This window comes from Ambystoma mexicanum, chromosome 7p (assembly GCF_040938575.1).
Source record: "Ambystoma mexicanum isolate Mex_15411 chromosome 7p, UKY_AmexF1_1, whole genome shotgun sequence".
In the NCBI taxonomy this organism is placed as follows: Eukaryota; Metazoa; Chordata; class Amphibia; order Caudata; family Ambystomatidae; genus Ambystoma; species Ambystoma mexicanum.
Window position 1 is genome coordinate 151,180,034 of NC_090939.1, and position 23,110 is coordinate 151,203,143.

Sequence of the window (23,110 nt, forward strand, 5' to 3'; positions counted from 1 at the left end):
GGCATGCAGCGCTCAGGGACCTGCAACTTCAACACAAAAGCAATACAATCTTGCCTTTATCTCCTGCCAAGTGGCCAAACCCACACACTCTTTACCAGATCCGTCAGAGTACCTGGAGACTTCGCAAATAGCGGTAGTGCATGGCATACATCCTAATAACATAACATTAAACACTATTGACTGAATGAGCACAGTTCAACAGTTTGCTTGGTGTTGGGGTTCCCAGGCCTGGTAATCACTGAGGTGCTTGATAAGAGAAGTGGCAATAAAGTGGCGAAGGGGTGAAGCATCACATTGCATGTTGTCGAGCATATAATTTGCCCCTTCCACATGTGCTGCTTTGTTATACCTAAAAGCTACGTATTAGAACATGGAAGTAATAATGGTGGGACTACATATCCATAATCGTCATTACTCCTAGACTTCCTCATCACAGTAGTAGTCTCAGTTCTTGCCCTCTATGTGTGTGGCATGAGCCTACTGGGAAATATAACATGGGATTCTGGAATAGGGGAGTTAATATACCCCTGGAATGGGAGGGCCAGAATCAAAAGAAGTTGGAAAAGGGATCCTGTCATGGAGACTGGCTCCTCAAAGGTAAGCACTGTGATGAAGAAGAGTAGGACCATGAGTAAACTGTAAAATGCTAGTGTAGGCCAGCTTTTTAGTCAAAGTAAGGCACTGTATTGGCCAATGTGGGCCAGTTTCATTAGTTACTTTACTATGCGTCGATTAGTTTTGACCATTGTTGCTGAATAAATATTTTTTAAATTGCACAATTTGCATCACATTTTTTTTAACTCCCCATTGGGTTCTATTCAAACAGTCTGTCACAAAAGGAGTGAATTGTGCCCCAGCCCGACCCTGGTAACGTAGATTGGCTGTAAGGAATGATTAGATTCAAGGAATCGCGCCATTCAACGGTAAGGGGCTGTTGTAATTTCCCATGATCTGGCAGCAGAGTTTGAGTTTATCTAATACAGCCACCGTTTCTGTAATTTTACTTTGATGCTAATCGCCTCGGTGGCAAAGAAGCCTTCTTCCCCCGAAGCGTTCGCGTTTTTATATACTTCTGGACACCAAGCACCGTCCCACAATATCAGAACTGCGATGGCTCTCTAATGCTGCGCAGGAAACTAGTATAAAATCTGCTTAGTTTCCACTCACTGCCAACTTAAGTGCCAACTCCGGAGGCATCCGCCTCCACTTCAGCTGCCCTGTGAGGAGGGAGGACGTCTCTTTCAGGTGAGAGGCGGGGAAGCAGCACTGCACATGCTGCTTGACTGTCTTCTACTGGTAACATGCTAACAATAACAATACTAATAATAATGAACACAGGTAACATTAAACATGACTACGACGACTAATAGCAATGCGCACAATACAATGGAGTGTAAAATCAGTCATAATAATGGGGATTATTGGTATAATATTAATAATAACCATATTAAAAGCGTTGCTAATGTTTAAATTCTTAATTATAATAAAGATAATAATGGCAATGAAAAGGTTGGTGATGAAAATAACAAGACTGATGATGATAGCACCAATTGGCGGATCCCAAAACTAGAAAGTCTTTCAGCGCTTTATTTATTGATGACTACAATATCTGCCGGTCTTATTTCAGAGAAATCAGAACTGTTGGAGCTATTAAACACGCAGCCTGGGACGAGAGCGGTGCATTGCATGCACGCGCGCGCGCCCTCGCTGTCCCTATAGGCTTACCTGGGATTTGGACGAGGGAGCCGGGCTGGCGGCTGCTGCTGCTGCTTCTTCTGGAATGAGCGTGGCGCCTGCCCTCTCTGAAGCCGCGCGCGCGGCTCCCACGCTACCTCCCCCCCCTCAGGGGGCTGACCTATATATCTCGTGCGCGACGTGGAGCGCCGTGACTAATTAAATGCTGCCACGGGATGAGGGTTCCCTTTGTGACATGGCGGCTGGTGTATATGAATCGACGCCTTTACCTCCTGCGGCTTGCACACAGATTGTTTTCATCGACGTTGTGCCGTTTTTTTTTCCCTTCATGAGACGGATGGGGGATGGACTGCAGGACATGAGAAGAGCCAGTGGGCCTTCGGGTTCAGGCGTTGGGGATTCTATGGCAAGACAGGAGGCACCTATTATGCATTCAATCTTTACCCTGACATCACAGCAGCAAAGAAGAAAAAACGTTTGTATAAAACTTTTTGAAGAAAATTTTCATCACAACTTCAACAAACAATATATGATGATATGATATGATCATTTATTTATATAGCGCCTATACACAATGTGTTTCAAAGCGCTTCAAGGCAAGGGAGGGAACAAGGGAAAATACAACCACATTCTTGCAGGCCATGAACAGTAAGGATGTCAAATTAACTATCATACTAGGCCTGAGGACATTTCAGATAGTGCAAGAGCTAAGACATAGATAAGCAAGGGAGGGGGGAGAGTGGGAAGGAAATGGAAACAGACAGGCGACTACCGTACTAGGCCTGACGACATTTCTGGTAGAGGCGGAGAAAAACAAAAGGTGAGGGAGAGGGGTGCAGAAAGGGAGGGGAGGAACAAAACAAGCGACTATCATACTAGCCCTGATATAAAATATCGCAATCCAAAATGGAGGACAGGTCATGCCCTCAGGGTAACCAATGGGCATTGAGCCAGTTGCATAAATATCCCTTCCTCTAACACCAACTCTTCTTTCTTTGCTGCTGACAAACACAGCTAAGTCACTCCTCCTAGCTCTTGCCTTACTGTTGGTTTTTGGAGTTAGAGTGTTACTTTAAGTCATTGTGAAAGAGCCTGGTGTTTATTACATTGTGCTAATGAAATTGTCATTGCTTTGATGCTACGCTTTTAGTTTGTTAGAAATGGCGTTCGTGTTCGAACGCTGACCTCTAGGTCAATTTGTTACTTTGTAGCGGCTTTCCGTGTGGAACGTGTCGCTCATTAATTGCTTTCTGTTTCACTCAGCGGCGTCCGCGCCGAGTTTTTTATTGTATCTTCACATGTCGCCTGCCTCGTTTTTACACGGGCGGCAACGCGCATATAATATAATATAATATTGTTATCCTCAGGTGAGGGGTTTTGTGGATAATACGCGACTGCCTCCCCGGAGTCAGCGCGTCCTCCCTTTGTTTATTGGTGACGCGCGCAGCTGCTATAGAAGCGTAGCTTTTTGCTGACGCCCGTTACCTCAGGATTTATTACTTCACACGTGACGCATGTGTTTTCCTTTTGGACGCTGCTCGTGTACCGTGCAGGATTATTGTTTCACACGCGACGCGTGTGTTTTCCTTTTGTACGCTGCTCGCGTACCGTGGATCAGACACAGGCAAAGGCCTGTCAGTGGAAATAGTCACCTGTCAAGGTGTTTGCGTGCAACCACTTCCTCTATTTTTTCCTTAGTTCCCCAAATTTAGGTGCATGCTATTTATTGTTTTAAATTGTTGCTTTTGTTGGCCTGCTCGGCTATATCCTCTCCTGTCACCCTGCCAGGGTGTTTTGATTAATAGCCTGCTCGGCTGCCACTGGTTTCAGTCACCCAGTTTGGGTGTATACAATTATTTATTGGCCTGCTCGGCTAAATTGGTGCAAGTGCACACAGCCTGCTCGGCTTGGTGATTGGAAGTTCACACTTCTGTGGTGGCAAAGTATGGATAAGAATAACATGGGAAAGAATTTGATCCCTGCCTCTGCGGATGCCAGTACGCAGGTGAGGCCTTCAAAGAAAACAGATAATGGGGTAGACCAGGCAAATCAACAGCCGTCTGTGGTGCAGGCCATTCAGTCTTCCCTGGATTCAGCCTTGTCGGGGCTTAACAATACGCTGGCTTCAGTGTTTGACAGACTGATTAACAGAATCGCTAATTTTCGCCCCCCTCAGACTGCTGGACCCTCTGTCGAACCTCAGCCCCCAAAAAAGTGTACTATGAAAACTAAACACATGTTAGGACAACTCAGTCCTTACCCTGTCACTTCCCCTGATTCTTCCCCTAACAGAGCTCAGAAGCGCAAACGTGATGAGTCACAGCAACCCTTCTCCTCGAGCCCTTGGCCATTGTACGCACAGGTCCCTGTAGCAGTATCCCCTATACCTGTTTCTACCTCAGATTCCTCTGAGGATTCAGATTCGCCCCCTAAGAGGCGTAAGAGGAAAGTGGCTCCTGTCCCTACACAGAAAGGTCCTGTGTTAGATATCAATGGGGTTCCATTTTTTGACCCAGCTCTTATATTGCACCCTAGGTCGGCTGAGTGGCAGCCCTCTCAGGAAATTTCCTCTTTCCTTGAATATTGGATTTGGTGCCCGCTGCCTAAAGGGGACAGGAGCAAGTTGAGGTCTGAATTCCCTAGACCTGTCCTGCAAGACAAAGTAGATTGTACCCCCCTGAAATTGACCAACCTATGGCGGTATTTCTGGCACAGAAGGGTAATAGAATCTAAACCCCCATCTCACGCTAGTCTGGGGGATTAGGTATTGCCCGCCACAGGACTCGGGGAGCTAGAACAGTAACATGTCTTTCCTGAAGTAAACAGAAAGCTCTTGTCTGCTTCAATATGATATGATATGATATGATATGGTATTTGTAACGCGCCTATACACAAGTGTTTCAAGGCGCGACAAGGCGGGGAGGGAGGAAAACAAGGGGAAGACGGACAAGCGATCCTACTAGGCCAGGTGTCATTCAGATCGTGCAAGTGCAGAGGTAAGGGGAAAAGGAGGAAGTGCAGGGGGAGGAGGAGGGGGGAAAAGTGCAGTACAAGGTAAGTGGCGTAATAAAATAATAAATGATAAATAATAAATAAAAAGGGCCAGCTGGTGGCAAGTGCGAGGTAAGTGCAGAGCAAGTGCTGGGTAGGGGGCTGTAGGGATACAGTGACAGTCCCACAGTGCAGGGGGAGCCAGGGGGGCAGTGCAAGTGGAGAGTGGCAGGGCCCTGGACCGAGGTCGCTGAGAGTGGCCCAGATGCAGGTTAAGTGTAGAATTCAGTGGGGAGTTGAGCAGGTTTAGCAGGGGAGAGGGAGAGAGAAGGCAGAAGCGAAGAGGAAGGTTTTGAGGTGCTTCCGGAACCGGAGATGGTTCTCCTCAAGTTTCAGGGAGGCAGGCAGGCTGTTCCAGAGGGAGGCCCCTGCTGCGGAGAGAGATCTACCCCCAGCACGTTGCTTCGAGAAGCGGCTGACCATGAGGGAGTTAGAGATGGATGAGCGAAGGGCTCGTGAGGGAAGATATTTAGGAAGGGAGAGTTGAAGGTATTTAGGCCCCAGGCCCCAGAAGGCCTTGTGGACAATGCAGAGGGTTTTGAACTTAATCCTCGCAGCCACTGGGAGCCAGTGAAGAGATTTCAGTCCTGGAGAGATACGGTCCCTGGGCTTGAGGCCAAGGACAAGTCTCGCAGTTCTGTTCTGGATAAGTTGCAGAGGGCGGAGAGTGGAGGCAGGGAGATTAAGATAGAGGCTGTTACAGTAGTCCAGCCTTGAGAGAACCAGGGCTCGGGAGACAGTGAGCTTCTGGGGGAAGGAGAGGAAGGGAAGAATACCTCTGAGGAGGTGCAGCTGGTAGTGTGATTTCTTAGAGACATCAGATATATGAGGAGAGAAGGAGAGTGTGGAGTCGAAGATGACCCCGAGGTTTTTAGCCTTGCAGGTAGGGGCAGGGAGGGGGCCAAGGGAGGCCGGCCAGAGAGCTGCAGGGAAGGAGGGAGTGGGTGCGCCGATGAGTAGAATCTCAGTCTTACTGGCGTTAAGGCAGAGGTCATTGGCGGCACACCATTCCTGGATAGCAGACAGACAGTCGGAGATGAGGGAAGGAGAGGAGGAGGCCGAGGGTAGCCTGAAAATGAGCTGGGTATCGTCCGCATAGCACTGGAAGTGGGGGCAGAGGGCGGCGATGCGGTGGGCAAGGAGTGCCAGATACTGGTTGAAAAGCCAGGGAGAGAGGTTGGATCCCTGGGGGACACCACAGGTGGAGAAAAAGATGTCAGAGAGGAAGGAGCCCATTTGGACCTGGGAGGGTCGACCGGAAAGGAAAGAGGTCAGCCATGCCAGAGCCTGACCAGTGATACCCAGGTGATCACGGAGACGGTTGAGCAGGATGGCATGGTTGACAGTGTCAAAGGCAGAGGAGAGATCGAGCAGAATGAGAACACAGGGAGTGTTGGAATCGAGGTTCAGGAGCAGGTCCTCGCGGATGTTCAGGAGAGCAGTTTCAGTGCTTCTGGCCGCTCTGAAGCCGGATTGATGGTCATGAAGATTACCAACAGATTCAGCATGGAGGTTAAGCTGGGAGATGGCCAGTTTCTCCAGGAGCTTGCCCAGGAAGGGAGTAATGGAGATTGGGCGATAGTTGGCTGGGCAGGAGGGGTCGGAAGAGGGTTTCTTGAGGAGGGGGTGCACAAGGGAGTGCTTGAGGGGGGATGGGAAGACTCCAGAGGCGAATGAGTGGTTGCAAAAGTCAGCCAGGGCAGGAGCCAGGGAGACGATGTGGTCCTTGATGGTTTTGGAGGAACAGGGGTGAACCTGTTTAGACGAGGCTTTCATAGATCGGACTTGTCTGGAAACCTCGTCAGCAGAAAAAGGTGGAAATGAGGAGAAGGAGGGCGGAGGGGCGGCTGCAAGAGAGCAAGAGGAAGAGCCGGGAGGAGAGGGAGGGAGGAGAGGGGAGGAGAGAGAGGACAGGATGTCCTGAGTTTTTGAGATGAAGTGCGAGGCCAGTGCAGTGCAGAGGGCCTGGGAGGGGACAGGAGAGGTAGAGACTGCAGCAGGGTTGGCCAGCTCCTTGCAGATTTTAAAGAGTTCGGCCGAGTTGTTTGATGCCTCAGAGATGCGGGCTTGGATAAGGGCTCTCTTCTTAGTGAGGACGGAGAGCCGGTATTGCCTTTGGAGCAGGCGGCAGGCCAGTTTGTCAGAGGATGAACATGAAGCACGCCATTTCCTCTCTGCCACCCTGCACTTGCGTTTTAGAGTGACGAGATCCGAGTCGTACCAGGAATTACATTTGGCTTTGGGCTTCAGGCGGATTCTCATGACGGGGGCAAGGATATCGAGAGTATCAGATATAGAGGAATAGAGCATGGAGAGGGCTGTGTCGGGGTGGGAGTCAGCTGAGGGGGGAGGAGGGGGCGAGAAGGTGGCAGCGAAAGCCTCAACTGACACACGCTTCATGGGTCGGATGACCGAGAAGGTGGGTGGCAGTGAAGAGGGTGGCTTTGCCTGTGGGGTAGGGAGGGAGAGGTGGGAGGATAGAAGAAAGTGATCGCTCCAGGAGAGAGGAGTGGAGAGAGGGAGGGAGAGGGGAAGGTCAGAAGAGATCAGAGCATCAAGAGTGTGCCCTGCAGAGTGAGTAGGACCAGAGGGGAGAATAGAGAGTGAGAGAGAGTTGCAGAGTTCGCGAAAGAGACCAGTGGGGGGACAGGAGGCATCAAGGTGGATGTTGAAGTCACCGAGAAAGAGAAGTTGGGTGGTTGAGGACAGGAGTGAGGAGGAGAGATCAGCCCACTCAGAGAGGAAGGAGGAAATTTGGCCAGGTGGCCGATAGATAGTAGCCACGGTAAGGGAATGGCTAGGAGAGAGAGAGAGTCGGCAGACAAGACATTCAAAAGAGGAGTAGGTCTGCGTAGGAGTGACAGTGGCAGGAATCCACTCAGGGAAGATAAGGGCAACACCACCCCCTGAGCGGTTGGGCCTGGGCACGGAGAGGATCTTGTAGCCGTCAGGTAGGAGTGTGTCGAAGCTGGTGGCAGAGCTGGCAGTGAACCAAGTCTCAGTGAGACCGAGGACGTCGAGGTCCAGTTCCTCAAGAAGGCGACAGATATCAGAGGAGTGCTTGATGGCAGAGCGAGAATTTAGAGTGGCAATGTGGAGAAGGTTGCCACCCTTGAAAAACTTCCGGGGAGGGGTACAGGTCAGAGGTACACCCTGCGGAGGTGTTAGAGAAGGAGTTGAAGAGGGAGCAAGGGAGGGGGTAGGGGGGGAGGGGGGAGGCAAGGTAGCTGAGGATAGAGGAGGAGGGACAGCGGGAGCGGAGAGGAAGTTGATGAGACATGGGAAGCGTCTATCAAAGAGGTGAAGGTTGGCCTGAGGGCCTTGGACCAAGACGGTCCCGTTAGCATAGACATTAATGATGGCTTTAGAGGAGTGGAAGGGGGCCAAGAGGACATCCCAACGGGTGCCACCATTAATGGGAGAGGTGGAGAAAGGAGAGAGCACAGCGACCATGTGAAGGGTCCATAGGTCAGGTGAAGGCACGAAGAAGAGAATGTCAGTGAGAGTTTCCTTGGAGCAGGCGCTCGTGTAGGTGTCAGCGATAGGGAGGCCTGGGTTGGAGACCAGGATGTCCTTTTTAAACTTTTTCCTACCGGATTTAGTGAGGAGAGCAGGATAGTCAATGGAGAAGCAGTTAGAGTAGATAGGCGAGATGGAGAGCACCATGGAGTAGGAGGGGAGGCGAACGACACGAGTATGCAGACAGGAAGTGAGTGGAGGGCACTGGTTTACCACAATGCAGAGCAAACAGTAATGTGTAGTGGGTCAGGGCCACCTAAGTTTGAGATTCCTGCGAGAGGAGAGAAACAGCCTAGGTTAACACAGTGAAGAGCAAACAGTAATGTGTAGTGGGTCAGGGCCACCTAAGTTTGAGATTCCTGCGAGAGGAGAGAAACAGCCTAGGTTAACACAGTGAAGAGCAAACAGTAATGTGTAGTGGGTCAGGGCCACCTAAGTTTGAGATTCCTGCGAGAGGAGAGAAACAGCCTAGGTTAACACAGTGAAGAGCAAACAGTAATGTGAAGTGGGTCAGGGCCACCTAAGTTTGTGATTCCTGCGAGAGGAGAGAAACACCCTAGTTTACCGGGAAATTGGATTAGGGGGGCGAGGCATCAAGGGGGTGAGGTGAGGTGGGGTGGGCCGGGCCGGAGTGCGGAGGAGCTGGCGCCTGGCGTCCCCTGTGGACACCTGCAGACACACAGGGAGCCGCACAGTGGGAGTCGCCCTTGGCCTGGGGCCCTTAGCCGCAGGGGCTGCCGGGCAGAGGGCTGCCCAGGAGGGGGGAGGTTATAGGCAGAGGGAGAGGAAGGGAGGGGGGGTGTGGGCGGGCAGGGAGGCGGGGAGGGAGGGGAAAGACCAGGAAATGGGAGGGGGGGAGCAGGAGCAGGCAACACACGCGCTGGGAGCGCGAAGATCAATAAGGCAATAAACTTTCTTTTAACTATTTTTTTTTTTTTTTTTTTTTTTTTTTTTTTTAAAAGCAAGCAACTCACGGAGGCCCAGGCAGGGCTTTCCAGGCCTGCTAATCCCCTCAGGCCACCGGCGACCACTCTCCACGCTCAGCTGGAAAAAGAAGCGAGCGTGGGGAACGGCCGTCGAGTAGGCCAGAGGGGAGGCAGGACGCAGCCAATCAGAGGGGGGGGTGGGTGGGCAGGGAGGCGGGGAGGGAGGGGAAAGACCAGGAAGTGGGAGGGGGGGAGCAGGAGCAGGCAACACACGCGCTGGGAGCGCGAAGATCAATAAGGCAATAAACTTTCTTTTAACTATTTTTTTTTTTAAAAAGCAAGCAACTCACGGAGGCCCAGGCAGGGCTTTCCAGGCCTGCTAATCCCCTCAGGCCACCGGCGACCGCTCTCCACGCTCAGCTGGAAAAAGAAGCGAGCGTGGGGAACGGCCGTCGAGTAGGCCAGAGGGGAGGCAGGACGCAGCCAATCAGAGGGGGGGGTGGGCGGGCAGGGAGGCGGGGAGGGAGGGGAAAGACCAGGAAGTGGGAGGGGGGGAGCAGGAGCAGGCAACACACGCGCTGGGAGCGCGAAGATCAATAAGGCAATAAACTTTCTTTTAACTATTTTTTTTAAAAAGCAAGCAACTCACGGAGGCCCAGGCAGGGCTTTCCAGGCCTGCTAATCCCCTCAGGCCACCGGCGACCGCTCTCCACGCTCAGCTGGAAAAAGAAGCGAGCGTGGGGAACGGCCGTCGAGTAGGCCAGAGGGGAGGCAGGACGCAGCCAATCAGAGGGGGGGGTGGGTGGGCAGGGAGGCGGGGAGGGAGGGGAAAGACCAGGAAGTGGGAGGGGGGGAGCAGGAGCAGGCAACACACGCGCTGGGAGCGCGAAGATCAATAAGGCAATAAACTTTCTTTTAACTATTTTTTTTTTTAAAAAGCAAGCAACTCACGGAGGCCCAGGCAGGGCTTTCCAGGCCTGCTAATCCCCTCAGGCCACCGGCGACCGCTCTCCACGCTCAGCTGGAAAAAGAAGCGAGCGTGGGGAACGGCCGTCGAGTAGGCCAGAGGGGAGGCAGGACGCAGCCAATCAGAGGGGGGGGTGGGCGGGCAGGGAGGCGGGGAGGGAGGGGAAAGACCAGGAAGTGGGAGGGGGGGAGCAGGAGCAGGCAACACACGCGCTGGGAGCGCGAAGATCAATAAGGCAATAAACTTTCTTTTAACTATTTTTTTTAAAAAGCAAGCAACTCACGGAGGCCCAGGCAGGGCTTTCCAGGCCTGCTAATCCCCTCAGGCCACCGGCGACCGCTCTCCACGCTCAGCTGGAAAAAGAAGCGAGCGTGGGGAACGGCCGTCGAGTAGGCCAGAGGGGAGGCAGGACGCAGCCAATCAGAGGGGGGGGGTGGGCGGGCAGGGAGGCGGGGAGGGAGGGGAAAGACCAGGAAGTGGGAGGGGGGGAGCAGGAGCAGGCAACACACGCGCTGGGAGCGCGAAGATCAATAAGGCAATAAACTTTCTTTTAACTATTTTTTTAAAAAGCAAGCAACTCACGGAGGCCCAGGCAGGGCTTTCCAGGCCTGCTAATCCCCTCAGGCCACCGGCGACCGCTCTCCACGCTCAGCTGGAAAAAGAAGCGAGCGTGGGGAACGGCCGTCGAGTAGGCCAGAGGGGAGGCAGGACGCAGCCAATCAGAGGGGGGGGTGGGTGGGCAGGGAGGCGGGGAGGGAGGGGAAAGACCAGGAAGTGGGAGGGGGGGAGCAGGAGCAGGCAACACACGCGCTGGGAGCGCGAAGATCAATAAGGCAATAAACTTTCTTTTAACTATTTTTTTTTTTAAAAAGCAAGCAACTCACGGAGGCCCAGGCAGGGCTTTCCAGGCCTGCTAATCCCCTCAGGCCACCGGCGACCGCTCTCCACGCTCAGCTGGAAAATAAGTGGAATAAGTGCTCGCCTTTTTATCCCTTGAAAGGCCCTGAAGGCACCAAACCATTAAGTAGCTCCTCCCACATTTTTCCCGCTCTTTTCTGAGCTTGCTTGGTGAAGATTTTGAAAGTATAGAGAGATGGTTTTCTGTAGTGGAGATATTGCAACAATTGCTCACCTAACATGGAAGCACTTACTAACTAAAGAAAAATAGAAAGAACTCCTGTTAGGTGAGCACCTGATGCTCAAATGCAATTATTCTCTAAATATTATAACATACACTTCCAGAGCTGTTGTTTAGTTAACAGAACTTCAACCTCAATAGGTAAGCACTTACAAGCTTGAAGCTGTATTTCTATGAGGTTTCAAGACATCTGAAATTCAAAACTGCAATATGTAATAAAATGTAATATTAATTATACATAGCCCTACTAACTCGTCACAGTCCTTCACCTGAGGCGCTCCTGCCTCTGGAAACGGCCCTTCCCACAACCTGTAGCTTTCAGACACAACACGTCCCACTGCACTTCCGTCATATCTGCCGCGCACGCCATACCATCTCAACGTTGCAAATTGGAATGTCGTGTGCGCATTGTTAGACGCTTGACAGTTGGACTTAACTGTCACTCTCTAGCCGGCGGGCTGGTGTATAGGCACGCATAGGGTCTTGTTATTAAATAAACATCTTTACGTCACATCCAAGTGGCGACGAGGCACAGGGCCGGTTTTACACCAGATTGCACCCTAGGCGGGAAGCATCGTTGGCGCCCTCCCACCCCACGACTGGCTCATGTCACTCCCAAACTACACCTCTGTCGTGTGACAAAACCTCTCCTCAATATGAATAAATAATTGCTATATAAATGAAGCTAGTTTCATTACAATGTAATTCAAGTACTTTACAGAAGAATTATAATGTGAAAACACAGCTGTTGCTGCCCAAGTAAATGGTTTTTCTATCACCTGCTCTTAGGGAAGGCCTTGCCTGAATGCAGTTTCAAACTGTCCTTACTGGCACACTGCGGTGTGACCAGCCTGCTGGGGTCTGATGGCCCACTGACCACTGGCCCTATGTTGCAGGAGTTCTGTTCATACCACCTCACGTATTTCACAAGGGGCAATACTATACTAACCATAAGAATAATTTTCTGATAGTAGGTTATCATTCCAAGATGGACAGTCTGGTACACACTTATTGTACTCTTTCGAAATACCTCTCTGAGAGTGGGAAAGGGGACAAATAGCACCAATGAGGATTCCTGTATGCTTTGCATTAAATCACAGAGCATTTCAGGACTATAACAGTGATCAGAGAAACAAGTCTGTGATAAAAGGATTGTATGTGTGAATCTCTAAATGCATAACCGATGCACAGCTTGGTGCTCACATCACGGTTCACAATACTCAACTTAACATTACAATGTTTGTAACCATGAACCATACAAGCTCAGTTGGACAGCTTAACTTGTTGGATGCAAGTATTAAATGGCTGCAACATCTGGACTACATTAAGGAAAGTGAACTGCCGCAACCCACATGCCCGCATCTTGGCACGCTGCCGCACCCCTTGACAGTGGTTAGCTTAGCAGCACCAGCATTAGCAAGACACTGGGCCTCATTACGGCCATGGCGCTCCCGTAATGAAGGGTGCCGGTACGGGACCGGCACCCTTCATTACGGGACGCCCTATTATGAGGTTTCCTTGCGGGACCCGGTAAGGATGCCTGGTAAAACCAGGCGTCCTTAGCGGGTCCCGCGAGGGGACCAAGGAGCTAATAACGGGCCCGTTATTAGCTCCCTCCCCATTGAGCCCTATGTGGGCTCAAATGAGAATGGGGATGGGTTTTTCCAATGAGGATTTACCGGGTCCTCCAAGGTTGGAATAGCCCGGTAAGTCCTCATTAGAGGAACCCGGTACTGGAACCCGGTATGGAGGGAGCCATGCCCTTAATAAGGGCATGGCTCCCTCCATACTCGTAATGAGGCCTCCTGACTTACATTATTGATCGGTAGAAGGCAGAAGCACTTGGCACCCGCGGGCTGCGCTGTGGCTGAGCCTCCTGACCTGTTCATGATTCTGCGCAAATGACTACTGACACAGATTATTCTCGGGACAGAAGGTCAAGGAAGGGCAGGCAGCCCATGCCCACAGCTCTCCTCCAAGCTGAGTGAATCAACACTACTCAGCAGGGGTGAAGTCCTAAAAATTAAAGTGGGGGGACCATCAGCAAATGCAATGGGATGTGACGTTGCCAGAAATTAGCATAACAAGGTGAAATATGCACATTTCATTAAATTGGCTTTGCATTACCACCCAAATTGCACAGGACGAAGGGAATTTGCCTTTTCATAAAATCAACACACACAAAACCAAAAGAGGATATTTTCTTCTAATAGTGTTTTGGAAAACGTTAAAAGGTGTGCATGTTTAAAACTGTAAGAACCACTACAAATGTTTTCCTTGGGATTTGCAGCACCGAAATGGGACATTTCACCTTTAGCTGTTTGTTATTTTTCATCAGGTTATCTAATGCAGAGATGAAGTGTCCGGCCTGCAAACCTTGGGGGCAATGCAAAGGTAGTATTATACATGCCGCTTTGTATGGGAACGCTGTGCAATAGGCATCGAGCGGGGAATATTGCCAGTGGAGAGATATACACACAAGGCAACTGATGGTCTTTGCAAAGAGCAGTGCATGTGAGTGATTGGGTACAAGGCGAGCCGGGTGCTGGTGTAAGGCAAGTCTGGTGCTGGCGAGATAGGTGAAGTCAAGTTTGGGTTTGGTAGTCATCGAGGAGATGAATTTCGGTTGGAGAGTTCGGGGGGACCTTTGGTACGTTTTGGTGCCATTGATGGCTTTGGGAATATTGAAAAAGTCAAGGATGGGTTTAAGGAACGCAGTTTTGGGGGTGCTGCTTTGCTCCCTGTATTTTTATGCCACACACGATCAATATCAAAAGTGCTGCACGGTTCCAGCGTGTGTTGGAGAGGCAAAACGTGGGCAATAACACCACTGCTGTTTAAATGACCTGCCGGGTGCAGCGCTTGAATTGGGTGACCGGAGCGGTTCTGTTACCTGCGGGATGAGGTGGGGGAGTGCCGGTTCACCATGAGCAGATAGTAATCAGCGCCAATGGTTAGGGGCAGTAAGATGCACCAGGCAGAGAGATATGTTCTGGAACTTGGCCACTAATGATCAAGTGTGTGTGATGCCTGGGAGCTTTGGATCACTGCAGCTAGATCGAGGTATTGGGGAGCATTCGACTGCCACTGAAACAGATGAGTGCCTCCGGCAGTAAGGGGGCATTGGAAGGGAATGGACACTGTCAGGTGTCCATGCTACTGGAAGATGGGCACGGCTAGACACGTGGAGGATAGCTAAAGGGCATTGGACGCGCACATTCAGCGAATATCAGTATAAAAAAGATGTCAGGTGGCTGATGCTGCTTGTTTTCAGTGTCCAGTGCAGGGCCTGACTCCCGAGGGGCAATGACAGACACAGAGAAAGTATCACAAGGATGATGGCACAGCTCACACAATGCATGCCATGCGAGGCAGCGACGGGGACCGACAGCTCTCCAACTCCCAACCTTCCTCCGGCCCTTCCCTCAGCCCAGGTCGGAGAACACACAGTGCACCCCCACCCGCCCGCCCAACGACCATTAGGGCCAGTGGCAGCAGCCAAAGGAGCTGACAATATCACGGCCTCGGGCCATCACCACATCATGCCATGCAGTGCCCCCAAACACTTACTATAACCTGCGCACCCACTCCTCTTATCTCGTAAAGATGGGGAGGGTGCCGTCAACGCCAGCCCCCAATCAATCCTTCCTGTGTCACTGTCAGTGCATTGTGTGCAGGAGCATAGTCTGGCCGCGCATAGCCTGCAGAAGGGCACATGCACACATGGGCCTGGCTGGCGCCAGCGCCACCTGTGGAGAAGTTAAGTGAAATAAAGCAACAAATGTTGCTAATTTTCAAATTGCTGCCCTACCTGAGGGCCGAGACTGTAGCAGTGTGCTTCTAGCAATAAACATTATCAAAATGATGAATGTGGCTAGCTGGCTGGTACATGCGGCCTGGCCTTGCAGGAGGACCGGCTCGAGGCTCAGGTGAGCTATAACAAATGCAGCAGCAGGACAAGCGCCACGGACTGCAGGTGTGGCGCCCCCTAGAGGCTGACTGAGGTCAGGCAGCCGCCTGAGCTGCCTGACACAAAGACCGGCCCTTACGAGGCATCCTTACTGTTCATGGCCTGTAAAAATGTCATTGTATTTTCCCTTTTTCCCTCCCTTGCCTTGAAGCGCTTTGAAACACATTGTGTATAGGCGCTATATAAATAAACTATCATATCTTCAAGGAAGACCCTGTTCAGCGTCTAGGTGTTGGTATCCAAGTGCTGTGGACAAGGAAGTTACCTGGATGTGTAAGCCCATCTTTGTGACATATGCTGTGGCACGTTCACCTTTAATGCTGCCAGCTGTAGGTGGAATTCGAGGGTGAGTCTTGGATACCCCTTCCATATCGGGGCTGGGTGGTGTATTTCTTGAGGAGCTGTCATCGGCAGGGGGTTCCATAAATCCTGCTTGGTGTGCATTTCCCTAGGGCTTGTGGGGACCGAGGTGCCAAGAATAGCGCCGGATGCAACATTTCGGGGTTTACATCGTGGCCCAGGGTGCTATTTGGAGGCGATTGTGGAGGTGATCTGCGGGTCCTGTCATGATCATGCCACATCACTTATCTGTGAGCGGGCCTGATGGTGTGGCAGCCTGGGAACCACACAATCTGAAACCCAGAGAACGTGTGGAAGCGGAGGGGCATTGGAGCACAAGTCGGCGCTGGCGCACTGTTACGTGCACAATCCCGAACCCAGGCAGTGTGTGGAAGCCGAGGGGTATCATCGCGCAGGTCGGCGCTGGAGCCGTATAACAGTTGTTACGTGTTACATGCACAATCCGGAACCCAGTGAGAGTGTGGGAGCGGAGGGGCATCGGAGCCAGGGAGTGCTGGAGCCCTATAAGGCATTGTTACGTGTATAAAGTTTGTTGGCGGGGTTGGAGAGTGGAAGTTTTACTGTAACAAGTGGACCCAGAAGTAGACAGGCTACAGTGCTTTAAGTGGGCCAGGGCCGAGCTCCGGCAGGCTCAGAAATCTCATTCTGAGACGGGGCCCTGCCGGGGCTCACTTATCTCCTCTGGCAGCCCAGGCCATTAGAGGGCAAGGATTTTGTTCTGAAGTCTGAATCTCTTGCTCATGTGCGAGAGCTTCAGACTTAAGAAAAAAATCCCTTTCATCTATAATGGCGGCGCTGGCACCTGCGAGGGATCCCTTCAAGCAAGAGATGCCTGTGGGCCGGCGCCATCATTATGGAGAGAAACGTGAGGCCGCTCGAAGCAGAGGCCTTTTTTTTCAAAATACTAAAGTGAATGTTAGCATGTGCCACACTCAGATGGAACTGTGAATGTTAGCATATGCTCCACTAATATGGCATTATGAAGATTAACAAGTGCAACACTTAAATGGAATTGGGTATATTAGCATGTCCCATACTTAGATAGAATTGTGAACATTAGCCCGAGTCACATCTAGACAGAATTGTGAAGATTAGCAAGTGCCTCACTTAAATGGAACTGTGAATGTTGGCATGTGCCACATTTGGATGGAATTGTGAACATTGACCTGTGTCGGATCTAGATAGGATTGTGAAGGCCAGCAAGTGCCACACTTAGAATGAATTATGAAGGTTAACATGCGCCACACTTAAAATTGTGAACGTTAGCATGTTAAATGTCATATAACCCACTAACTAAAAAGCTCAAACTTTCTGCTTACTTATCTCACTCAAAAAACTCACACAACCATCTCTCGCACAACAAGCCGCACACACTTCACAATGCAACAACACATAAGCCGGACCAACAGCACACGAGGACTGACATCGATCCGATACTCGCACCAAAGCTCAGCACCCGTTTTATACCGAGTTGAAGCTGCCAACAGAACACCACCCCTCTCAATATCCTACTCCCTCTTCACCTTACTAACCCATCCCACCTTATCGTTTACAGATCCGCCAGAGTGCCTGGGGACCAACTCCATTGGTGACGGTGCGTTGTACAAATACCTTTAACATTTAAAGCTCCCGTGAATGAGCGGGAGCTTAAGGATTTTGAAAAAAGGCCTCTGCTTCCAGAGGCCTCACCTTGTTATCCTTAATGGTGATGCTGTCCCTCCCCAGCTGGCAAGGGGCAGCACCGCCATTAAGGCTGAAAAGACGAGGCACTGACCCCTGCCAGGCAAGCCTATAGAAAATAAATGCAGAGATTAGCACCCTTTCCCCAATAGGGGAGAGGGTGCTGATCTCTCCAAAAGGCTGCTTGGCAGGGGTGCCTGTAGCCCATTGAGTGGGGGCACGTCAAGGGGGTGTGGCCTAACACGCCCGCATGCGGCCGCACACTGTTGGGCCACGCCCCGGCTAATTTTTTTTGTCGCACTTAAGGCACTGTAGACAGCTGTAACCCAGCACTTCTCCCCCACCCCCCATGTACCAAACGAAACATTGGGTTAGTGTTGGCAATAAAAAGGTTGTGTGTTTTTATTGCACATCATTATGTAATCATAAACAAAACAATCATCATCATAACCATAAACAATGTGTACTTTTTGGCACGAGGTCCTGAGGTTGCGCCCTCTGGCCTGCCGCCTTCCTTGTCCCACAACAGTGTGAGCCCTGTACGGTGCCCTGTCTTTCTTCTTCTCTCCCTTTTTCTTGGGTGGGCAGGTTTTTGGGAAAAGAAAAAAGTACTCTGCGTAAGCAAGGTACTTGTTGTTTGAGACTTTGCGGGGTCCCAAACTGAATTGTGATTTCTTGCTTCAAACGCAGCTCCTTATATTGTCCCAGGGGCTGGCCCTGGGCTTTTTTCTGCCTGTGTGGGGGCTGTGATATCCAGCCCCCAGCCGGCTGGCGCTGACAGCATGTTGCACCCTGAGGTGCTTCTTTTGTTGTTGCCTACCTGTTTCCTGCCTGCCCTGGGTGTTTAGCACCTCCTTGTTGCACAGGCCAGGCCAAGGTGTTGCTTCCACCTTGTCCTTCCTCCTGCCTGGCTCTAGGAATCTCTATGACAAACAAAAGCTTGGAAAGAGAGGGAGAGGGGGTTGCACACAGCAAAAGGTGTCCTGTCCCCTCTCCCTATCCTTTCTACCATTGGGCACAGGTTAATGGCCCCTGCTTTGGAGCTGCGGGATTCCTCCTGCGCAGCGCTGACTACAATCAGTGTGCAACAGTTAAGCCTGCATCTCCCACAGTCAGGCGGACTGGTGGAGGCATTTCGATTGCATTGTGTTCTCTGTTACACGCGGGTCCCAGCCAGGAACGTTGTCTGTTACAGTTTTAGAGGACAACAGGACGGATTGCACACAATCAGGCTGTATGGTTTGTAAATATCAGAAGTAACACTTTCAATTTTATCTATATTCATTAAACGTGGATGGGCATCAATTTGTATTATTTTGTTTATACTACGTTTGTTTCCATGGTTTTATTTTGCTTCACCTGTCATTTTCGTCATGTTCTCTGCTTGTTTTTCAGCAGAGTGAATACATTATTGGGTTCATAGTGAATGGGTGGGAAGGGTAATTCCAGGGGGTTGTTGCTCATCTTTGTTCAGGTTGAATTTCATTGTATTACAATTTATTTGCAGGGGTGGGGCACATTGGTATTTTTTTAATATTAGGTGTGCTTTGTACTTTCAGTGTGGAAGTGTCATCCTGTGGGACCATCGTTTTATATTTGTGAACTGTTTTGGGTTTTACCATTGTGTCTTACAATATTTACCATGCAGAATTGGGACCGCCCACCCAATATTTTTAGCTATGCCAGGGGAACCACTAGTACCATGGGAGGACTGGAAAGATCTATTCACATTTTATTTTGTAGCATTGTGGGGTGAAATAGCCCTGAATACCATAATGAAAGGCTGGAGTCAGTATGAGGGCTCCCCATAATGAAAGGCCAGAGTCAGTATGAGGGCTCCCCATAATGAAAGGCCGGAGTCAGTATGAGGGCTCCCCATAATGAAAGGCCGGAGTCAGTATGAGGGCTCCCCATAATGAAAGGCCGGAGTCAGTATGAGGGCTCCCCATAATGAAAGGCCGGAGTCAGTATGAGGGCTCCCCATAATGAAAGGCCGGAGTCAGTATGAGGGCTCCCCATAATGAAAGGCCGGAGTCAGTATGAGGGCTCCCCATAATGAAAGGCCCACTGTGAATCCACATGGAAATAAGGCCCGGCAATGCCAACACGAAAATGAGCGAATTTAGGCATCAAAGCCTGGAGATACCAGAAAATGTTCCTTGCCACACATGAGGGAAAGACCTCAGGAAACTTTTGCAAAACGTCTGGAAAGCTGAGACCATATTGGCCGAAACGGCGGCATCCAGCGTGCAAATAAAAATGACAGATTGGGTGTAAGCTTACACAGCAAAATTGAGCTTTCACTTGACCGAAATCATTGCCTTCAAAATCCGTTTTTCCCTCCCTTATTAAAGACATGTTCTTCAAAATGTGTGCAGGAATACAAGAAAGGAACTGTGAATTTGTTCATCATGAGCACATCACAAAAAGACATAATTTGCAGAATCTACATGGAGATCTGAACTGCAACAGAATGAAAGGTTTCATGGCTGGAACTTTCTTCAGTAACATTGCAATGATGTTTTAACATTAACACTTTATGGCTGATTCATGGAATTATTTGCGCAGAAAACGGGGATTTGTGCGCCATTCTGCCCGCAAATCCCTGTTTAACAAATGAGGATTTGCGGGCAGAATGGCGCACAAATCCACGTTTTTCAGCACACAAACTCCATGAATCAGCCCCTTTAAGTATTAACATGTACAGCTAAAGTCTGGAAATATGTAAATTATGTTGCCTTTCAGTTTGCAGGAAATTACTGTGCAAGGATTTTACATACAAAAGTGTGCATTTGCTAAGGTTGGATTCAATGTAAAATACTGTTCAGTGGGGAGAAATGGCAAGTCTTAAGTTTCAATTTCCCCCACAAGTGAAACCAGTTTTTCTAAGCCCTGTTGCCTCGGAGATGAATTGAGGAATACTCTTGATCACCAAGTTTTATGACCAAAAGCACGTAGGCTGTCATAAACATGCTCATTTAGCTTTTGAGGCTAGGGGCTACTCTAAACAAAGCCTCCCTCTTGACATCAGAGCCCAAAAACCAGATGATATGATATATATGATATTTTGTTTATATCGCGCTCGTTCACAAGATCCAAAAGGTGGGGGCAGGTTTATGGAGGGAGTTGATTTCCCTTTGCGTAAATTTGGGAGACATGGTTTTTATTGTGTAATATCCATCCCAAAATATTCATGTGCGGATTTCTGAAAAGCTGTCCGCAGGCCGCTTCTGGTGGGCCAAAAACGATTTTGGTGACACCAACATACCAAAAGTTATACTAAAAAAATTGGATTGTGACCCCTGCATAAATGTGACAATCATAAAAATCAGAGAAAGTGTGTAACAGGCAATACATATCCCGCCCACCGAATGCCAGACTTTTCAGGAATATAGTTGGGGAGTAAATGAGGAAAAACAGTGATGCTGCCATATAATAACCTCCAAACTTTTAGGTAGGATCATTTGATTCACAAAAAAAATAATGTTTGAAAATGCTGTCACACGTGGCTTAATATGATGAGAAAGGAAAGTTATCATAATGTGAGATTTCCATGTGCAAAATCCAGATCCACCCCCTGTCCCAGTCATATGATGGACGCGGTATCCTCCCCTGGCTTCTCAAAACACTTCCCCATTCTCTGGACCTATCACCCAGCAGATGGGAGGGAACCTCTGAAAATTGTCCAATCCATTCTGCGAGAAGCATGACACAACAGTGATGTAATTTGGCTTATGAATAGGTCACTCCGCCTCAAATGAAGAACTCTCCCTGAAAATTGTGAGCTGTGCAACTGCCAAAATTTGGAACCATCTTTGCAGAATTGAGCCTAATCTGGGAGTAAAAGCCAGGAGCTGGAGTAGGACCTTTTTGGAGGACAGAGCGAGGCCTTGACTGTCCGCTTAATGGTCCCTGCAGTGAAGAGCTGGCCCCCCCTTAAAGTCCATCCAGCCCTTTTCTTGTAAATTTAGACCTCCCCAGCAATAGAGTCAATAAGCCAAATATATTTCAGCCTTTACACATTCCTCCATGGTAAACCCCCTATCTTCTTTGTTTGTGTAATCCAGTCATTTTTCCCATTGAAATATTTCATTTATTTGTGCATTGTAGTAATTGTTCGCATTGAAAATCCTTCATTTGTGCGTGTAATTCAGTCCTTTTCCCATTGAAAAATATTTCATTTGTTTGTGTATGTTAGTAGTGTTCCCATTGAAAATCCTTCATTTGCCCATGCAATTATGTAATTTCTCATTGAAGAGCCCTCTACCATTTCAGTAAATCCCTAGTGCATTTTGTTCAGTAAATCAATTCATTTCCACATAATTTCACAGGATAGAGAAAGTTAGCTTTCAAAACTCTCTCTCTTCCCTGTGTCTTGCGAGTCATTGTAAGTATAAATTGTTCCCCAACAAGTCATTTCGTTAAGAGCTGAAAAACCAATTCTTCCATGTGTTAAATTGTGTGTTTTAAAAACAAATTCACATTTGCATCTGTTGTATTAAACCCAAACCGTTGTTCACATTGTGAGAAATCCCTTTGCCCAAAGCCTAACTGTTTGTCGCCCCTGTCATTTTCACTGAAGACCGTGGTTCCTATATGCCTTCCTCATTGGTGAAAGCATGCCTTTCATTTTCAACCCTAGCAAAATTAGTGTGATTTACATTTTCCTTTTTCTAAACATTTTGCTTAACCTTTGAAAAATTGTTTTTCCTAGAGTATTCCCCTTTCATATTTTGAGCACGGATTTTGAATTGCATTTCCTTCGTTTTTCATTTCTTAGAGCTTGCATGTCATTCCCACCCCCAGCAAAAACTAGTGTGATTTCCATTTTCGTTTTTTTCCAAAAATTTCACTTAACCTGTTGAAACCTGTTTTTCCTAGTTTATATCTCTTCCGCTACAGTTTTGAATTGTATTCCCTTTTATTTTTGTGATTTTCTTTTCATCATGTTTTGCCGGTGTTAAAATCGAATTCTCTATGTGTGGTAGCTAGTCTGTTTTGAAGCCCTATTTGTCTTGTAGTGTAAGCAGCCGAAGTACCCCTGTGTGCTGTCCCATTGCAGTAGTATTAAATCATTGAAACACAATTTTTCCATTGTGCTCCAAAACAAAATGTCCCCCCTCTTTGCTGGTTGCCCATTGTGTGTCTGTGGGCACCACCTCAAAACCGATTTGTTCATTATATTCATAACCCTGCCACTGCCTTCCATTCAAAGGGCTTAGATCCAAATGTTGTTTGTTGGTGAAGTGTCGCAGGGGGAGTGCTTAACCTTCCTGCAATCATTTGAGTTGAATTGTTTTGTCTTGCTTTTCATAAAACCAAATAAGAGTGGTGTCACAGTATCTCTTAACCTGGTTACTTTCTAGAAGTCTGTACATTTGTGTTGCCACATCATTAGTGGCTGCTGTCATCTTTGTTCTGATTTGGTACTAAAATAATACATTAATAAAGCATTGATTGACAACACACTGACCTGGTTCCTGGTCTATGGTGACAAGGGGTGCTGGAGGAGGTTGGGTGGGAGAGAAAGGTTGGAGGCCTCCTTAAAAAAGAATTTTGTTGTAATTAAAAAAAGCGTTTTATTGTGTGCCACATTCATTGCAGGGGAAGGAGATCCCTGACTTGCTCGTGCTGTATCATGTATCGTGACAACTTGGGGGCTCCAGTCTGGGATTAAGAGATTTGTTTCCACCTGTGACAGTGTAGCACAACAGACTATCCCATTGAAGTATTGTTACATTTAGTGGATAGTAAGCTGCGTTACATAGTGAAGGCGCCAGCCAAACTTGTACCCTGGGTGTCAG

General features: G+C 49.1%; 1 protein-coding gene across 1 annotated transcript in view; it reads right to left on the reverse strand.

Annotated features, from left to right (window-relative positions):
- LOC138525768 (prolactin receptor-like) overlaps positions 1–1,947 on the reverse strand; it is a 1,166,304-nt gene extending 1,164,357 nt beyond the window's left edge. The window contains exon 1 of the mRNA XM_069635962.1: positions 1,726–1,947. The gene's annotated coding sequence lies outside the window, so the exon portion shown is untranslated. The remainder of the gene's footprint in view (positions 1–1,725) is intronic.
- Positions 1,948–23,110: the final 21,163 nt, after the last annotated feature.